The sequence below is a fragment of the Amblyomma maculatum genome, chromosome 1, assembly GCF_055883805.1.
Source record: "Amblyomma maculatum isolate TAMU_Amacu chromosome 1, ASM5588380v1, whole genome shotgun sequence".
Lineage (NCBI taxonomy): Eukaryota > Metazoa > Arthropoda > Arachnida > Ixodida > Ixodidae > Amblyomma > Amblyomma maculatum.
The window spans coordinates 71,287,102-71,306,321 of record NC_139344.1 but is presented as its reverse complement, the minus strand read 5'-3'; the positions used below and the strand labels follow the sequence as shown (position 1 = coordinate 71,306,321).

Sequence of the window (19,220 nt, the reverse complement as noted above, 5' to 3'; positions counted from 1 at the left end):
CCTCACACTCAAGCGCGCCATGCACACATCTGCACTTGCGTATTTCTATCACGATCCCAGAGTGCTAAGTTATAGGAAAATAAATGGATGGATCAAACAAGGCTGTATAAGGAGCAGGAATCTTTAAAATTTGACTCGGGATTTATCCTCTGCTAATGTTCTGGTCAGTATAAGACGGCTTTTATGCGTAATTTTTAAACAAATCGCACTCACCGTAACTAAAGGTAAATACTTGCAAAGAAAAACGTATAACAAAGCAGGTTTTGAGCCATAACTACATATGCTTATTTCTAAATTTGGCTTGACATAGTCTAAATGCAACAAAGTTCCTCAGGACGTTTTTGTACTGTGTCAAAACAAGCGAAAATAATTCTAGAGCGCACTTCGAACCAATAAAATGCGATTAGGGGAAAGCCATTGTGGCGTGGTGGATCATAGATCTCCACCGCGTATATTATTCCTTACACCGTGGTGCAGAACTGGCGGAGCGCCACTCTGTACACGTGTTGCCCATGGCGTCGATCCTTGCCCTCTTCCGGTAAGCGGCCGCTCTCTCGCTCACAGACGGTGGAAGAAAGCTCTCTCTTCAGCACGGTTCCGCGCTGTCAGAATACCTCTAGCTCTTTTTTACACCGTGCACCATTCTTGCCTTCTTGCCCAATGCAGCGCAGTCAGCACCCAATAAAGTTGAGCTTACTCGCCAATAGCTAGCCGCCGGGATGTTCAGCGTTATAGATTTGGCATATCTGGTCACGTGATGGTAGATTAATTATAACAACCATATGCGAACCGAGCTGCGAAGTGTAAATTGTGGAAACGAATTTTGTCCTTGTAGAATTGGATAAGAGAACTTATCTCAGATTCCAAGCTTTCTTCATATTTACGCGCGTTAATTTTGATCTCAATCGCTGCCTTCTCCTACTCCACTCGACTCGACTTCCGCGCTTGCGGAACAGCACTAGATTTCATCTGCTCTCGTCGTATTATAGGTTTCAGGGTTATATGATAAAAACGATGGTCATTACCGCAATAAAAAATTAGCCACATACGCGTCATGCGAAACTGCATCCCTCGGGGCGGCTGAGTGATTAAGACGCTGGGCTACTGAGCTTTGCGAAGTACGCGGTTTCGAACAGGACCGTGGCGGCCGCGTTTCGATGCAGGTCAAGTGCAAAGGCGTCCGTGCATTGTGCAATATCAGTGCACGCTAAATATTCCCCAAATGGTTGAAGGTATTCTGTTTGTTTGTTTTTTTTTTTTTTTTTTTTTTTTTTGCTCATTCACTCCACATTCTATACAGCGCGGTTCAGATGCCCATGGACAACTGTTGCAGATTCCGCGTCTTTCCTGTTTATCAAATGATTTACCTTTATGTTAAACAGCTTAACGAAAGCGTGTATGCGTATAGCTTGCGGACAAGCGGGTCTAACGCGTGCTTTCTGTTTTCTTTTTCAGGACTTGGGGTGGCGCCATCAGCGAAAGCCCAATTCACGACCGTTGCTTCCGGTTGTTGTCACCCATGATTGCAAGACGCGCTCGATTCTTTTCCAAATGTTGCAGCGGCAAAGGAGCCGACTTTAAAGCTATTTATGGCATTACCTTCGCTCTTTTTTTTTTTTTTTTTGCATTCGTGACTATTTTCTCAGAAAGGATGTGCGAACGCCATCAAGTTATTTCCGTGTTCCTGATTTTGAAGCAAATACGCCAGATAGAGCCAGTCTTTCCATAGGCTTCAATTTGAGATTCAAAAAACACGGGACAAACTTGCTCTGCAGTTCAGGTGTCTACAGAACAATTGGACAGATACTGTGCCTTTCCTTCCTATAAACCAAAAACAATGTCAGCTCGGGACTGTTGCATTTTTTGTTTAGATGTCCACCGAAAATATGCGAGATACTGAGCCTTTCTTTCCTATAAACCAACACACAATGTCATTGTACGCTCAGTCTCGGCTTCCCGGACACGTTGCAAGAGTGGCGGCTTGTGCGGATACACGCCTGCACAAACAGCGTCTCGCTGAATCGCTTTTTCATCAAATTGTGAAGGCGATGTGTTATTGCCCTCAAAACGCGTGTCGCATTCTGCAAAACCTTCTTTCGGTCTGCTCCCTTTGCAGCGTGTTTTGCATACTGCGTCGCATTAACGCAACGTAAACTGAATGTGCTTTAGCAGGTATCACAGCGAGGTTCTTATTGTCAGCCGGATATTTTTAGCAGCCTCACATTTACTTCTTTCCGCGACAAATGAAGCGCTGGCAAAATAGTGGAATCGTGAACTCATAGACGATATTTTAGTTGTAGAGAACGGAGCTGTTTGGTTTGGTTTGTGGGGTTTAATGTCCCAAAGCGACTCAGGCTATGAAAGACCCCGTAATGGAGGACTCCGGAAATTTCGACCTCCTAGGGTTCTTTAACGTGCAGTGACATCGCACGGCCTTGCTTTTCGCCTCGAGTTAAGAGCAGCCGCCGAGGCCGGAATTCAATCCCGCACCCTTGGGCACAGTAGGCGAGCGCTGTAACCACTGCGCCACCTCAGCGAGGCGGGAATGGAGCTATATCACAGTTGATTTTGATTCCACATGCGCATTAACTTCTAAGTAGTGACTATCACCCTTTTGAATTTCTGACCTAAGTACTTATACCCACGTCGCTATATGTTCTAACGCTAGCGTTACGATTATCCCGTTTTCGTATAATTATATTTATCTTGTTTGCATCTCTGGCCCTTGTATAATCTCGCCGCGTCTCGTTTGGAGACAGCACACTCCGATCATTTTGTCGTCACGAGGATTGCATGAAGGCCATGACAGACGAATGAAATGTGGTCACGTTCCTAAAGTTCAAGATTTGCATGTCGTTACGCATCTATGTATGCAATCGTGAGTTAATAAAGCTTAGCTTTCCATGTAGTACAGATTCACTCATTTCTGCCCTTAACTGGAATCACACAAGCCATGTGATTCATATTTATGTGATCGTAGAACTGACTTGAGAGCCCCTTTATTCAGAAATGTGCCTGCAGAAATAAGCCACAGATTGTGTCTATATGACGCTGCACGAAATACAAGGCCAACGATGACAGAGCCAGAACGATGCTATAATTAATGAGGCGGTTGAGGACGTTGTAATATATCAGTTAACGTAAAAACTGACCTTCAAATTTCAGGTCAAGTTGACTGAAAAGTTACGGCGCCCATTTTGCCGCGCGATCCGAGCATCGTTCTGCCTCCGTTGTCGTTGGCCTTGTATTTCAACCAGAACTGAAAAGAAAATCAAATTCCCCGCCAAATAGACGTCACTGCGAATTCCCGTGTTTTCGTGACGTAACTTAACGTCACGGGATGCAATGTCATTTTCTTGGCACGCAGGGGTGCCATGAATCTCAAACCTCGCTCACTCGCCACGCAGGCGTCTATGGGACTTTTGCTACTATACAATCCTTCTACCATGCCGATGGCCAGCGCTTCGTTTACGCTATCATAGGTCCCGCAAACGAGTTCGACAATAAAGCTCTCGCGGCGAACGCTGGCCTGCAGTGCAGCGACATCGGCCCCCGCAAAGCACGCTATTCTTTTAAAGCTGGCGTGGCTCGAGTAGCAGGATATCAATAATATTCGAGCGCCGACGTGTCGACAATGCCGGCATTAAGCGAATTATAGCTGCCGATGAGGTCGCTGACAGCAACAGGCCACTGCCGCGTCTGACGAATAAAGAATTCTACGTTCGTGGGTCACCCATTAATAATAAAAGTTATTAGGAATGCTCCACTATTGGTGCGCACATTACCAGACACCCTTAAAGTGTGTGGGGGTAGCTGTTCCGGTCTCAGAGGGGACGCACTCGACTTGCGTGGCAAGTTCAGCCGGAATACAGCTACCTGTAGTGACAGAATAGGGTGTCCATTTGTTGCCCATCTTTCACCGGTTCAGGCCGGTGTATGGGTCGGAGTCAGAATTAGCCGAGTAAAACAAGCTTTATGCAGCAAGAGACGATACATAGGAAATCACACTAACAAGAATGGACAAGAGCTTCCCAGAAAGGAAATGCAAAGCTTGCAATTAAGCAGGCAGGGGCTTCAGAGGCTTCAAAACAATTCACGAGAGAGTGAGAACACATAAACACCAAACTGTTCACCGGGCACTGTCGAAGACCAACGTCTGGAGAGTCACGATGTGGCCGCGGGCGCCCTGTAGACGTGCGCAGCTCCCTCTCCGATCAGTGGGCTTGCCGAACACTGGGTTAACCCCGGTACTGCACTTGATTCACTGCAACACTCGCTGCAACACTGGCTAGCTTGTCGACGAGAGGCAACTTCAATAAATAAGACGCGCCGCGTCTGTTAGAACGCGCTAAGGCAGGCGCGCACATACACGTAACTTCCACTGTTCAAGCGTCCTCTCCTCTCCCAGTCGAGATGCTCCTCTTCATCGGTCAGCTTCGGTCGAACCTTATGGAGACATCCAGTTGCTTCTCCGGTCCGGCCAAGTGAGTCATCCTCGCCGCCAAATGATGAGTGAGGGGAGTGATGCCGATGCACGCAAAGCTACGCGCTCTCCTCGCACAGAAAATGAGACATTTCTCCAATCTGGCCTCGAGATCGAGTGATCGAGCACAGTCGCCACCTAGCGGCAAAGTGGCACACCCTACTCAATGCGGATGCGTGTTCGCGTCGCGTGTCAGCCCGTAGTGGTTTACGTGCGCGCGTGCGGCTTGTACAAGAGTGTTTTTTTCTTTTTTTATTGTTTCGCGGTTCCTGTGCGCTTTTGCTTACCTATCTGCCTCTTGCAAAAAAAAAAAATATGAACATGTTATCACCCCACGCTCCATGAAAGAAAAATGCTTGTCAATATCGAGCATGTCATGTTGGAAAGGACATCATCTGTCGCGGTCTTCGACGCTTGAGATTCTTTGACAAGCGGTGTCTCAAACGAAGCGGTGCTGTCGTTAGGCACCGTGTCAAATCAAAACAGGTTGCTGCCGTCACTACAAGTAAATGCAAAGGCTCAAAAATCTTATATTCCCGTTTATGTTGGAATCGTTGGAATACCGCAGCTAATGAAACATGCGACCAGAGTCTGATGCATAGCAAAATCCAGTTTGAGCACGCCACGCTGTGCCTTCTGTATCCACATAGAAGTTTTCTCAATTTTTTTTTTTCTGTTAAACGTCTGTCGCGGTGTCTCAGTGGTATACGGCGCTTGACTGCTGATTTCGAGATCGGGCGCTTCGATCCCTGCCGTTTCGAAAGGCGCTCCTCGGCTGTGAGATTTGACTGCACGTTAAACAATCCCACGGGGTTAACGACACCGGAACCCGCCCCTACACCATCCGTCATATAGCCAATGTCGCATGGCGCGTTAAACTCATTTATGCATTTCGTTTCGTCTTTTTTGTAATTTATTTTTTGCTGTTGAAGGCTCCTGCGCATCCGTAACAGTGGCAGCGAGCACACTTCGTTTTGGAGAAATGCTCGAACGTTTGAGAAACAAATCTTCCCACCTCTTGTTACGCTAAACATTACATTTGTACATCACTGGTAGAAAGACGAAAGAAAGCGCGTCTCAGATTCTTACAGTCACTATATTTCTCTCGACTATAGGTATCCGACCCGAAAACTATATCGCCAAAGATTCCACGCGGCCCTCCCACCATAAGCACAGCTTCTTTTTGCGCGCACCGACACGTATAAATACTCATTTTTTCCACGAACAGTTATTGAATGGAATGTCCTACACCACAGTTCCCAATTCTTTCCCTCTCCCTTATTGATGTACTGTAGCTGTTTGGTGCTGTGCATTTTGTTATTTTGTCTCATTGCGTCATGTGCTTTGGTGTATTATTCGACATTATTGCATAGATTGTATAACTGGTTGCTCTTGCTGACCTTTTTGCGCTTGCTGATGTCTGATATAACTTACGTACCCTCCCTCTCCTGCTTGGACATGCGACTTGTCGGCAGTATTTCATAAATAAAATAATAAAATAATACACATAGATCAATGTACAGCCTCGTCCACTTCTAACTATAACACGGTCACTGCGTCCGCCCCGGTCACGCAATAAAGGCCATGTGAAGCAACATGCCCGGGTCCTTCTGTCTTGCACAGCTTTGAATCGATATGTGCCTGCATCGAACGCAATGTTGCTTTGAAAGCAGTGCCCGTGTTATAGGTAGAAGTGGATGACCCTGTACATGGTAGCCTATTAGAATAATTAGAATCCATTTTCGTCTGAGCTGTCTTTAGAGGCAAACTCGTTTCTGACCACGGGGAGTAAAATAACTTCATACGGGTTTAACCATCTGGGTTTAGTTCGGGAATAAATACATATTTATAATCGAATGATAAGATGAACTCCATTTCTTTCAGGATAGTTTTGTAGCTGGCGCCTGTTTTGGAAGTAACCCTAATATTGCTTCGCATAAGATTGAGTCACTGTTGAACAATAATTACAATGATAAAGAAATCAACTTTCAAAATTCCTTTCCTGAACATGACAATGAACAAGCGCATTTTCTACGATGTCTTTGCAGCTACTTATTCGTAGCTTGCACTTCAACGTTACTGAAAATTAATCGCTGATAGTCCTAAATTTTCTCAAGTGTGAAAAAATTCTCTCACATGGCGAAATTTATTGTCATTGAAATAAAAAACATCATTACACTACTTTACTATTTATCAACATCACACACATCATAAATTACCTATACTTCTCTCGGTTTCAGGAAATCATTTAGAGTCACTTCACAGTGCAACGCTACCATATTATCCGCCGCAAGAAGCATCCACCTTGTTGTCAGCTCGGCAAACTCAATCCCCTCACCGATCTGCACTCGAACAGTCAGCTTTCCTGTGCGGCGAGGTTTCCTGTACAGTGTCCGCTTAATCTCATATTTGTGGAATACTTGTGTCTGGTTGTCTAGCCAGAGTTGATGTCCACTCAGTCTACGGCAACCCGCCGGGCAGTACACTGTCAGTTCTGCATTTACCCTGCTTAATCCTAGAATCAAGTACCATATAATGAACCAGGCTGCCTCGATTCATTTTTAAGTACTGCAGGGTCAGAGCACGAATCGCATCTGCGAGGGCTTGACACTAAATTTACCTGTCTCACTCGTCTAAGACACGCGCACACTGTTGAAAAGGCGATATGTCATGTTCAGGCCCAAGTATCAGGCCTGTGAGCGCCGTACAACGCAAAAAGCGTGCAGTTCTATGCCAGTAAATCTAAAAGACCAGTGGTTGCGTGCCAGGTTTTCCTAAAATCCGCGCATCCTTTTTTTTTTTTCTTTAGTGAATTCCAGGGACTTTTTCTGCCATATTGGAACACTCTAAACAGTAAATTGCATAAGGTACGTTCTCATCACCAACTAGCCCGCCGTAAACTCTGAAGCAAATCTACACCGCCTGCGTTTCTGGGAGCGTCGCCGCTGCCGGTCCACACTATCGGAGCTACGGTGGCGCCACCTCTATGCCGATCTCGCGGCGACGCCGCTCGCGCATTCTTCGCGCTGCGCTGACTTAAAGAAAATGTGCGCCAATTTTGTAACAACGGGTAGTTTTTATATAGCAGCGAGGGGTGAACCATGAATTGTAGCAGAAAATAAACAAAAAGAATACCGCATATGCTTGTGAATTTTTTTCCGTTTCCTTCGCTGTTCTGTTTTTAATAGTAACCAATCAGCTGCCATCTGTTCAACGCTTCCTTGAGTGTTTACATCCTCAGTGGCTGGCTCGAAAGTTGTCAGCATCGCTTTTTCGCAGTGCGCATGTGAAAATGAAGTATTCATTATGACACAAAGTTATCCTACTGACACAGAACAGCGAATATTCGGAATTTAAAATCTGATAACCACCGCCAACCACTGATGCTTTTTATGGATGCGGGATCGTTGGTGGCTCCGCCTAACAGCCAGCCAAAGGATCGAGCTCGCTTATGGGCAGTCGTGTAACGGGAATGGCAGCGCTTAATGAAAAAATCAAAAAGCGCGGTCATGCCACACAAATAATAATAATGGCCGAGAGTTCGGAATGGCGCAAGGATTTCACTTCAAACCATCGAACGTCATGGACGTGTGAGTCATGGGCTCCGTAGGAGCGGCTACAGCGTACCAGCAGCGACGCGGTAAGAGGATTTTTTTCATGCGACAATGAGTACCAGGTTGCTTTCCTTAGTTTGCTAACAGGGTGGTTTGTTTTGAACACCGTTTTTCTACACTGTGACAGCGTTCCCGGCGAGGAAGTACGACTTGCCTCTGCAGCATTTAGAAAGGTCACATGCGTAGGACGGGAACGATGGCGGGTTCACGGCCTGGCTGACAAGGGCTCAACTACCCGAATGGTGACGCTGAAATTGGCGTAAAGCTCGATGGTCGATCGTGCCAGGTCTGCGTAGCCGGCGAGTCTGCACTCATGGTCGTGCCGCGTGGGGCACCGCTCTGCGCATCCCAAAGTGCAGTGCACGCCGGTGCTTTGGCCATGAGAGCAGCCAGTGCGAATAGAGCTATGCGAATGACCGACAACCAGCGACGATGCCTCAGACCTGCTCATAGATGAAGCGGACATGGAGTAGGCAGCGTCCGCGGAAAGAGAAGCAGCGGAGGACGCGGTAAAGGCGGCGTTGCCACTACCGCAGCAGGAGGAACGCAGAGCTGAATCGGTTAGAGGAGATGACCAACAAGAGCCTTCTCAGGACACTTTGACCGTACCGAGTACCGAGTTGAAAACCTCCGTTCACTCTGAGTCCTTTTCCAGCACTTGAAAATTGGGTGTCATGGACGCTCTTTCCGGTTTAGCCCGTACGCTGGCGGGAAAATGGCCACACCACCGGACCCTAAACCTTGGAGACGTAGGAGGTCGGCACGGGTGCAGATGAACCGCCGAGCAAAGCCTCAAGTAGACGGATACCTACCAGCGAACTACAACCGAGCATTCCGATTGATTTACGGCAGGCGGGTAAACCGCCTCTGTGAATTAGGTCTGTCCAGTTGTAGGTGTGTTGGAGGGTAACGGTGAACGCTATGGCTGTCATCCTGAGCGTTTTGTATTTAGATTCGCGTCAGGAAGGAAACGCCGAGTTGTATTTCAATGTTCTGCGGGAAGGGATGTAAGTATCTTGTTTTTGGTTGTATCCCGCATATGCTCCCCAGAGAATCACTAGTACCACTTGTGCAACTATCATGGACACCATACGAGTCAGCAGCGATAGGGACAAACATCAAAAAAGTTCCACGAAAAAATCAAAAAAGGTCAATGGCACGGAAAAGTGTCGTGCCAAATCCAATGACATCATATTGTTTTGAGTGTGGGATATTCGGTCTTCGCAGTGGCCACCGTATGGAAAGCCACCGATTAATATATCATGGCTATTATACTATAAGGGTGTAGCGGTGGCGGAGCGGTAGAACATCCGCCTCGCATGCAAGAGGACCGGGACTCGAATCCCGGTGCCGCGCAATTCTCCACCGGATAAAAAAACAACGTCGATGGAATTTCATAAACAGGCTCCGACAACGCACTTCCTCACCAGAACAGGAGTTGGCCACCCTGGTGCAGTAACTGGATGCAACCTCCCATGATTAGTCCTATCAAACCCCGGCCTCAGTCACCAGCGGCTGCGGAACAACTGACCACGGCGGCGGTCAGACCTGTGACGCAGCAGGGGGTGCTAAGAATTTCTGGCTCCGCTGGACAGGCCGCAGTTGGAAACTGACCCTGGCAACGTTTAATGCTAGAACCCTAGCTGGTGAAGCTAGTTTAGCAGTGCTGTTAGAGGAACTAGAGGGTATGATATGGGATGTCATAGGGTTTAATGAGGTTAGGAGGCCGAATGAGGCATGTACTGTACTGAAGGATGGGCATGTACTGTGTTATCAAGGTTTACCAGAGAGGGGAGAACTAGGAGTAGGTTTCCTTGTCAATAAGTATATAGCGCGTAATATAGATGAATTCTATACTATTTATGAGAGAGTGGCAGGCATCGTAATTAGGCTCAATAAGCGGTATAAACTGAAGGTTGTAGAGGCCTATGCACCCACATCTAGTTATGATGACCTGGTAGTTGAAAGCTGCTACGAAGATGTGGAATTGGTAATGCGAAAAGTTAAGGCGCAGTATACGGTACTAATGGGCGACTTCAGTGCCAAGGTGGAAAAAGCAGGCAGGAGACCAGGCAGTAGGTGACTATGGCATTGGTTCTAGGAATAGCAGGGGGGAGTTACTAGTTGAGTTTGCAGAGCGCAGTAACTTAAGAGTCATGAATACCTTCTTTAGCAAACAGAAGAACCAGAAATGAACACCGAAAAGTCCGAACGGGGAGACTAAAAATGAAATTGACTTCATACTGTGTTCAACCCCCGCCATTATGCAAGATGTAGAGGTAATCGGGAAAGTGCGATGCAGTGACCACAGGTTGGTGAGGTCTCGAATTAGTCTAAAGCTGAAGAAGGAACGCAACAGATTAGTAAGAAAGAAGTCCGTCAACGAATTAGCGGTGAACGGGAGGGCAGAAGAGTTCAGGATCTCGCTACAGAATAGATATTCAGCTTTAACTGAGGATGACGACATTACCCTAGAAAAAATAAACAATAATTTCAGAGATGTCATTACTGAGTGCGCTGTAGAAGTAGGCGGTCGGATAGTTAGAGAGGATACCGGTAAGCTTTCTAAGGAGACGAAAGATTTGATTAAGAAACCCCAGAGTATGAAAGCTTCCAATCGAACAGACCAGATAAAATTAGCAGAGATATGAAAGCTCATCAATAAGCGCAAAGCGGCCGATATAAGGAAATATAACATGGAGAAAATTGAACATGCTGTAAAGAACGCGGGAATCCTTAAAGCGGTGAAGAATAAATTGGGCATAGGCAAAAAACCAGATGTATGCGATAAGGGACAAGGCGAGCAACGTCATCACGAATATGGACAAGATAGTCAAAGTAGCTGAGCAGTTCTATACAGATCTCTACAGTAGCCAAAGTAGTCAGGACCGTAATGAGATTGGCGGTAGCGAAAAGCAGTCAGACATTCCACCAGTGACGAAGGACGAGGTTAAGAAAGCAATAGAAACTATGAAAAGGGAGCAAGCAGCTGGAGAGAATCAGATAACTACAGATTTTTTGAAGGACGGGGGGGGATATCGTGCTAGAAAAACTGGCCACCCTGTATACGCAGTGCCTGGTGGCATCGACGGTACCGGAACCATGGAAGAACGCAAACATTATCCTCACTCATAAGAAAGGGGACGCTAAGGACCTTAAAAATTGCAGACCAATCAGCTTACTGTCTGTTACGTATAAGGTATTTACTAAGGTAATCGCTAATAGAATCAGGACAACTTCAGACTGCAATTAAGCAAAGGATCAAGCAGATTTTCGAAAACGGTACTCTACTATCGATCATATTCATACCATCTACCAGGTGATAGAAAAATGCTCGGAATATAACCAGCCCTTATACATAGCATTCATTGATTACGAAAACGCATTTGACTCAGTAAATACCTCGGCGGTGATGCAGGCATTGTGAAATCAGGGGGTAGACGAGCCGTACGTGAAAGTTCTGGAAGGTGTATATACTGGCTGCACAGCAACCATAGTTCTGCATAAAGAAAGTAACAAAATTCCCATAAAGAAAGATGTTAGGCAAGGAGACACGATCTCCCCAGTACTATTCGCAGCTTGCTTAGAGGAAGTATTCAGAGACTTGGAATGGGAGCAGTTAGGCATAACGTCAGATGGGGAATATCAGTAATTTGCGATTTGCTGATTTCATTGCCTTGCTAAATAACTCAGGAGATGAACTGCAAAGAATTATTAGTGACCTAGACAGGAAAAGTAGAAAGGTAGGCTTGAAAATCAGTATGCAGAAACCTAAGGTAATGTTCTACAGCCTCGAGAAGGAACAGCAGTTTACGTTAGGTAGCGAAGCACTGGAAGTACTTAGCTACCTAACGTAAACGCTACCTAACGTAACGTAATGTAAAGATGAATGCTGAGAAAAAGGCTTACTTCACATTAGTGTGTAACTTCAGAGAAAAGTCGTGCCTTTCCCCCTGGTAGTGCTTCATTAACTGGTGTCAATGCGTCTGTAGTTGCTTGCTTGTTTCTTTTAAATTTTGGGGAAGAGTAGAAAATCAGAGCTGTTTGCTAGAACCTTGTTTTTGATGATCCCGGTTAATTAAATGATATTGTTTTGCTGGCATGTTTCAGGTCTGTCAACAAAATGTGCCGCCGTAGGAAACGAATTAGACGAGGCAATTATACAGAAAATTTGCTTCCAGTGCACATTTCCACAAACAACTTTACATATGGCTGTGAAGCTGAGAGGTGCAAAAGGATGTTGACATGCCTCAAACTCACAAGCTGCTTGCCTGGTTCGTCTTCGACAACATGACATCCAACCTCAAGTAAGTTGCGAAACTGCGCTGGCCTGGGGATATATTAAGCTTCCAGGGAATCACAGAAATCCGAGTAGTTTGCTTGAAACTAGCTTTTGATGTTTCCGGTTAATGCTAGGACGTTATTTTGCGGTCATGTTTTACATCTTTCAGATCAGTGAACAGTGGCCCAATGGGCTGCTTCAGGCAAATAATTAGACAAGAATGTACATGAAATTTGGTTGAAGTCAAGTTTTCACAAACATATATACACATGGCTCAGAAGGATGGCAGTTGTTAGGCTTTTCTTTGACATGACATCTCATCTCAAGTAAGTAGGGAATCCATGCTGACCTGGTTATACACTTAGCTTCTCTCGACCCCTCCCCCCCCCCCTTTACCAAACCAGATGGTTGGTTCAGGAGAATCAATCTGTTGGCCTAGTTTGCACATGATAAGATACATGGTGCAAAATGAACAGGACGAAACACAGAAAGACATTGACAAGCGCTTTGACCATGTGTTTCTGTGATTCGTCCTTTGAATTTTGCGCCGAGTAGCTACTCCAGATAGTTGGGCCTCTTTTTGCATTACATGTTCAGCTCAAGTTCATTTCCTCCTCTTCAAGTAGATGAGCTGAATTGTGCTTTCAAACAGAAAGAAATGAAAATAAATTGCTTGAACCGGACAATTGTGGAGTGTTTTGCTACAGAGAGAACGTTAGTCTATCCTGTGGTGAGATTCAAATGACTACTGGGCACTTTTGATTTCTTTTTTTTTTTTTACATTTTGAAGACTTTATTTATTGAAATAATTTCAAAATTAGTGTCATTATTTAGCCGAACACAAATTAATTAAATATTAAAAATAATACCATTGGCAGTATGAAACATTGCAGAAAGCAGTGATGACTAACGAAAGCAAAATCCCGGCCTTAGGCATGCAGTTGTAAGCAGATTGAATACGACTTATGTCACCTACACCACACAACTGTCTTAGATTCTACCGCCACTTATATCATATGTAGGGATATGTGTTGTTACTTTGCAGATTTATACTTTAGCAATATGGAAGTTACAACCTGTACTCTGCTGCCAACAAATGTTTAATTGGACAGTAAAATATCTCGCATATAAAATGTGTTGGTCTCTGAGTAAGCTTCCTGATATTTCTCTGTAAGGAACAGGACTAGGAACCTTAGGAAGAGAATGCCCCTGGTTGCACAGAAATTGATCCAGAAAAGGAAAAGGGTAAATAGGGACGCTGATGATAGACAGCGCGGAATACCAATCTACCGAGGGGTAATCTTAATGTGCCCAACTTTTGGATGACTCAATGACTTCTGTTATTACTCCATAACTAAAATTTGCTGTCTGATTTTCAACCTGCTTTAGTCAGTAACTTGTTCAGTGCATGCGACTTGTTGCATGAAGCATCGCCTTCTAGGCAGACACTGGCATCCTGTAGCTCTTGTTGCATCATTGAAGACTGTTTTGAGATGCATGAAAATTATTTTAATTCCGGACAACTGTAGTCTTGACCTTAATATGCAGATTTTAGTTGAAGAAAGGCTTAATTGTTGCGTTTATAACATTGGACAGAACAGAAAACGTATGTAATGTGTTGCGTCATGGCTCCTTTACTTTCAGGCGGAGGTTGCAAGTGCATTTGACATAGGTTCTATTTTTTACTGACATTCTGAACTTCGCAAAGAGGAACTCTAGATTAGAGCTGTGCACGGACTCGAGCCGGCTCGAAGCACGTACCCGGCCCCCGGGCCGGGCTCGAGCCGGCCGGAAGCCCTGTCACTCGGGTTCGAGCCCGGACCGAGGTATATTTGTCTCGGGCGGGTCGGGCCGAGCCTGACACCACGATCACGAACACAAGCAATATTTGAGAAATCGCGAATATGGCCGTAGTGCGATAAGCGTCTAGAATGCACAGCATTTTCCAGCGTCGTATCCACGCGAGAGCTTCCCAGTTCTTTCCAGGCATCGACTCGCCCTTCCTCCCCGCCTCCTCGCCGCAAACAAATGTTTGGTAGCCGTCATTGATCGAGCAGAGGGGCCGCTTGTGGGCTATTGCCTTTCGAGTTTCGCATATCCGATTCCGTAACAACGTTGCTGATGTTTAGGTATACGTTTCAAAATTCGCGCCACCCTGTCGCCTGTCACACGTCTCTATTGTGACTTACTCCTGCCCTGATATGCATCGTTTGAAGCGGGACATAGCTCAAAGCATCTGCGGTGCAAGAGTTTCCTGTTTTTTCTCTCGATGCAAAAATTTCACTTCAAAGGCCCACGGTTAGCCAGGCGAGCTCACCGAGTACTTCGCCATAAAATCAACCCCTTGTTTTGGTTCAGAGTTTGCGCACTTTTGGAGAAGCAAACAAGCTGCTTACCGAAGACTTGCTTACCTATCTAAGGAAGTGGTAGCCTTTCCAGCCACAAGCTGTAGCACCGAAAGGAACTTCAGCGCTACCGGGTTCATTATCCAGGAGCGCCGCAAATGCCTCAATTCAATGGATAACTTGTTGTTTATGCGCAATAAGCTAATTCTGCGTACGTGATGTGTCCCTATATATTCAGCAAATTTGCCATTTCAAACGTAATAACTCAACACTTTCAGATCTAGGATAAATTTATCCTGAAATTATTTTCTTCTTTTTTATCGCTTCATTTGCAATTATAGTATGACGGGCCAGACCGGTCCCGGACCTTAAATTTAAGTGCCGGGTTGGGCTGGGCCGGGCTCAGTCCTTATCCGAGTTGAGCCAATCCGGGCTCGGGACTGTAGCATCTGGCCCGGGCCGGGCTCGGGCTCAAAATTTCGGCCCGTGCACATTTCTACTCTCTAGATGCAGCCCCCCATACAGAAATCCTTAAGTACCCCACAGATAAAAACCTGGACACCATGGACAGGAGGGAACTAGCAAACAAAAAGCCCTCAAAATTGAGGAAAATTTCATTGATTTTTCTGAACTGTATCCCACTTTGAAAGTTGGCAAAAAGGTGAGCCTTCAAAACCTAAAGTCCTATGAATTTTCTGTTCAAGGAAAATAAACAGTATGGTAGCTGCTCGGTTAATTTTCTGGTTTAGAGCTCATGTTTGGTTATTCAGCTTAACTAGCCGAAGTAATCTGCAAATAATGTTTAAAAATTAGGGTACTTGTGGATGGCGGCTTCTCTGTGCTTTTTATATTTTTATTTGTTGGACTTTGGAGAAATATTCAATTGTAACATTGTATTTTCATAAGGATGCTCATACTCAGGTTGCATAACACAGACACTCGTGGAACTGTGATACAGCTCAAAAAGGTGGTCCAGTATGAGTGGACAGTATGACCATTCCTTCAAGGGATTCCTGGAGGATTAGCAGGGCGCCCCAAATAGCAATCACTTGACACTTTCACAACGCAATGTGACTCCCAAATGAGAGTCATTTCGCTGTAACAATGGGCGTCCTGCTGAACCGCTGTAAGGTTGCTAACTGACCAACCTGAAGGAGGTAACGCGGCGATTTTCTAAAGGGTCGATGTGATTCCCAGGGGAGTGCCTTTTTACTCGAACAATGAAAGTCATGCTGAACCCCCGAAGGGTGGCCATGTGACCCTGAAGGAGGCAACGCGGCAATTTTCTGCGGAGTCGCACTGGCGCTTTTCCGGCCAGTGGAGGGTCGTTATTGCTTTTGCTCGAAGGGAGTCATTGGATGCCATCGAAAGGAGTCGCATATGTGACATACTTTTACCCCCCCCCCTCCCTGGTATCCTCTTATTTCTTAGTGTGTGCGATGTGACTTCGGCATTTTACATACATTCACCATCGCAAGAGTGCAGGCAAGCTTACATAGCAGGGAATCGTTTCAGACGCCGGTTAACAATCTTCTTCGGCTGAGTTTATCGCATGTTGTAAGTTAGTAAAATTACCTATCTCAGACACACCAGTACTGCGCACTGTCGTTGAGTATAATTACAGCCTGGAAGTTTCGTCACCACCTGTATGCACTCTCTTAAGGTGTGCGCATTCGTAGTCTCTTTTTGAAGACATCATCGCATTTATTGTATTTTGTTATCTTTTCCTTCCTCCTTTTTCATCCCTACGCTTACAGTTCGTTCTCAATAAAATATAGAAAACGAAAATAAAGACAAATGCCCTGGCGCACTTTTTAGACACAGTGTGCAATGGCTGGAGCCTCTGTTCTAAATGTGGCCGAGGGATGTGCAACAGCCTTCGCATTATATGAATGGTATAGTCACTTCCTAAAAAAAATACATATTTAAAAAAGCAACCACTGAAATGGCGTGGTGGTGCAAAAACGTTCACTTATGCTGGCGGCCGCAGAAGGCACAAGGGTAATCATCATGATTTATCGTCATTTATTGTCCCTTAAGGGCCCTGGGTCGTTCATTACATGGGGGGGGGGGGGGGGGGGTAACGAGTAAAGTAAGTATCTGGTCGTATGATTATACAGTGAAATGAAAGGCAAAGAGGCAAGGTAACGTTATACATTTCTAAGGAGCCGTAAGTAATGAAAGGACAGGACGAAAAGAACATCCATTTGATTCATGATACATTCAGTAAATATTTATATATGTGCTATTATTACAAAGAAAGGAAAAAGTACATACAAGGCAAAGCAAAAAAATATGACGTATACATAGGCTTAGGGAAGAGCTACAAAGCGTGTTTGGAGCATGAGTCAAGCAGGAAATGTTTACTGATAATAATATTTGTCAAAGTGAGCTGATATTAGCTGCCTGAATTTAGAGTTGTCACGTTCATAGACTATTGATTCAGGGATTGAATTCCATTCTTCAATCGCCAAGGGTAAGAACGACTTAATAAATGACTTTGTCGAACCAGTTATGCGCTGCACGCTCATGGAATTGAAAAGACGACGTGATGTTCGTACAGGTGGCACTAAAAAGGAAGTTCTCAGCTCAGGGCCATTATAATATAGACTATGAAATAGGCACAGCCGCGAAATCTTCATTCGAAGTGCTAGTGAGTCAAGGCTTCTGGCTTGCCCGCTCTGAGAACAATGCCCGATTCAACTCCTGAGTGCCTCTTCGGGCGCTCTTTGTCGCATCTGCAGACAGGATAAACGAGACTGCCTTTCGCACGGCTCAAAGTCGCAGTGTAGTCCTTTGGGTGCTCGTTACCAGCCAGTACGAAGGGTGCCATGCATGCGAGCACCTGGCAGCACGTTCCGCTACGCATGTTCCCATGAATGACCTTCGGACTAAAACGGTCCCGCAAATCCGGCGCCGACGGTCCGGTCGGCTCCCCCCCCCCCCCCCGGCACGCTTGTAGAAGGGGGACCGCGTGGTGGTGGTGGTGGTTGATTTATTATTATTTTTTTTTTGATAATCAAAAAGAAGGAAAAGAGTATTGCCGACCTCGGCAACTGCTATCTAAAAAACAGAAGCACTTGAGCTGCTGCCGGCGGGAAGGAAAAGGGGATAGAGAGAGGATAGCGAGAGGAAGTAGAGAGAGGGGAGCGATAGGAAGAAAGGACAGGGGGAGCTTTGTAGATTATTTACAAAGTACAGACGGTCAACGAGTTCGCATCGCTCGCGCGCAAGTGTCCGAGCACTGTCCACAAATGCCTGCGCGCGAGCGGCCACTGCAATTGTTTACAATATATATATATATATATATATATATATATATATATATATATATATATATATATATATATATATATATAATACCATTGATGTATATACATAGTCGCGCGCACGTAGCGTCCTGTCGCAGACAGATCGCGCGCGCGACACAATGCACCAGCTGCCGGGGTGGGGCGCCCGGCAGCATACGTCCAAGGTAGCACACACGGAGCGTTCAGGTCACGCGCGCACTACCTGGCGAAGAGCAAGCGAGGCTTCAAGCCCGCCCGCTCGATGAACGCACAGAGGCTCACCATTGCCCTGTCACGGGTGCGCGCACTGCCTCGCCGCCACAGGAGCGTCTCGATGCTGTCCGGGATGATTCCGAGCGGCCTATAAGCCGCGAGCATCTCGCGACGTGGCTCTGCGGATGCGGTACAGCGCAGCAGCATGTGCTCCAATGTCTCCACTGCACCGCAATCACCCGTCTTACCCCGGGCCACACGCAGCCGACGCGCACTCGGATGAGCACTGCACGCTGTATATAGCGCGACAATGAGCGCGCGCCGACAGCAGGGATGCGCTGTCCTCGCGCGATGCGTGGGTCCGGGTGTTGCTGACGGAGGTGGTCATAGACTACCGCGCGCACGTCCTCCAAAGCGAGAAGTTCGTCGCTGGGAGGGAGTTGATGTACGGCGGTGGCGAGTTCATCGGCTTGCTCAATGCCGTGCATGCCGCAGTGGCCGGACACCCAGAATACACGAAGCAAACAGGCGAGTGGCGGCGGCATGCAGAGACGTGCACCTGCAAGTGATTAGCCTCGAGCACGGCCCTACACCATCTTTCATTTTTTTTCACTGCTACCAATCTCACTTTTGTCCTGACTATTTTGGTTACTGTATAGATCAATATAGAACTCCTCGGCTACTTTGACTATCTTGTCCATATTCCTGATGACATTGCCCGCTTTGTCCCGTAGACCATACATCTGATTTTTGCCTATGCCCAATTTCCTCTTCACCGCTTTAGGGCTGCGCCCGTTCTTTACAGCATGCTCAATTTTCCCCATTGTTATGTCGGCTACTTCACGCTATTTGATTATTTCTGATATATCAGCCAGTTCTGTCCTATCTGTTGGGTTGGAGGCGCTGACACTTTCCTTAGATAGTCTACAGGCATCCTCTCTAACTATCCTACTGCATACTTCTACCGCGCACTCAGTAATAATATCTCTGAAA

At 46.1% G+C, this 19,220-nt stretch overlaps 1 long non-coding RNA gene across 2 annotated transcripts in view; it reads left to right on the top strand.

Annotated features, from left to right (window-relative positions):
* LOC146202772 (uncharacterized) overlaps positions 1 to 19,220 on the top strand; it is an 85,046-nt gene that overhangs the window by 18,701 nt on the left and 47,125 nt on the right. Inside the window, exons 2-3 of one of the 2 annotated variants that reach the window (XR_014702311.1) lie at positions 12,208 to 12,404; positions 12,549 to 12,700. This is a non-coding gene — a long non-coding RNA (uncharacterized LOC146202772). Of the gene's footprint in view, positions 1 to 12,207; positions 12,405 to 12,548; positions 12,701 to 19,220 lie in introns of those variants that run through there. The other variant, XR_014702306.1, reaches the window with a different exon arrangement.